Here is a 1,523-nt window from a genome sequence, read left to right on the forward strand (position 1 = left end):
TTATAAATAGTGACTTTTAATCCCATAACTCGTTAAATTGACATTTTACAACAATGCCAAACTTCCCAAAACAGTAAGGTTCTTTTAAGTATTTATTATTTTTATTATTTTCATTCTCCTAATCACCTATTGTACTTTAATTATCTATTCATACAGCTGGAGTGGCTTTGCATATTCATATCAATTATACTAAATATAATGAATAATCTATGATGTATTAAAGTGGATAAAGAGACTTTATTGATCCACAATTCAATGTGTATATATATATATATATATATTTATAAATATGACTTTATGTGATATACATTTGGTTATTTGAAAGTTTCTACCGCGACAAATCCCAGATGTCTTCTGGGAAACAGAGTTCATTTAAGCTGATGGACAAATGTCTCGGTTGTCTCAAAACAAAAAGTCCTTTTTCTAAAAAAGCTTCACGTGTAGTTTGTTCACTTCATTAGCAAAAACAGAACCAAAGTAAACCAGCGTCCCTGTTCCCTGTGAGTCTCAGACCCTCGGCAGTGTCCCTTTAAAACTAGATCACTACGTCCCGTTAAATATGCAAGTTAGTCCCAAAAACGTTGGAAATGTTGAGTTGAAACGGGCCGTTTCTCACTCGCTGTTGAACTTTGAGTCTATGAAAGCGCCTAAGCAGAAAAAAATTTATATATATATATATATATATATATATATATATATATATATATATATATATATATATATATATATATATATATATACACACAGGACTCGGATTTGTCGCGTACTCGCTAGTGTTTGGACTCAGACTTGTCTCGGTCTTGGCCACAGGTCTTGCCAGGAGGTAATAAAGACTACCTCCAGTAGTCTTTATTATGTAGATGATAATATGAGGGAAGTGAAACCCAGAATGATGGTCTTGATACTGTCATGCATAAGACCTTTATTCTGTCCTGGACTCGGTCTTGACTTAGACTCAAACCTCTTTGGACTCTGTCGTGACTTGGACTCGACTAGTCCTGGTCTTGGATTTGTCTTGGGCTCGACTAAGGTGGTCTTGACTACAGCCCTGTAGTACATGCAACCCCCCCCCGACATCTCTTCATTAATGCACGCATAGTCCTGAGCATGTGGGTGTAGTTCACTGTGTTGTTCATTGTGTGTAGTTCAGTGTGTGTAGTTCAGTGTGTGTAGTTCAGTGTGTGTGGTTCAGTGTGTGTAGTTCAGTGTGTGTAGTTCAGTGTGTGTAGTTCAGTGTGTGTGGTTCAGTGTGTGTAGTTCAGTGTGTGTAGTTCAGTCTGTGTAGTTCAGTGTGTGTGGTTCAGTGTGTGTAGTTCAGTGTGTGTAGTTCAGTGTGTGTAGTTCAGTGTGTGTAGTTCAGTGTGTGTAGTTCAGTGTGTGTAACAACTAAACAGAGTGTAAACTGTAAGTTCCCTTTGTGGAACTAATAAAGGAATCTTATAACAATAGAAAGCGGCTATGCAGAAACAAATATACATACGTGTTTGTGTATATATATATATATATATATATATATATATATA

The sequence above is a fragment of the Etheostoma cragini genome, chromosome 11, assembly GCF_013103735.1.
Source record: "Etheostoma cragini isolate CJK2018 chromosome 11, CSU_Ecrag_1.0, whole genome shotgun sequence".
Classification (NCBI taxonomy): Eukaryota; Metazoa; Chordata; class Actinopteri; order Perciformes; family Percidae; genus Etheostoma; species Etheostoma cragini.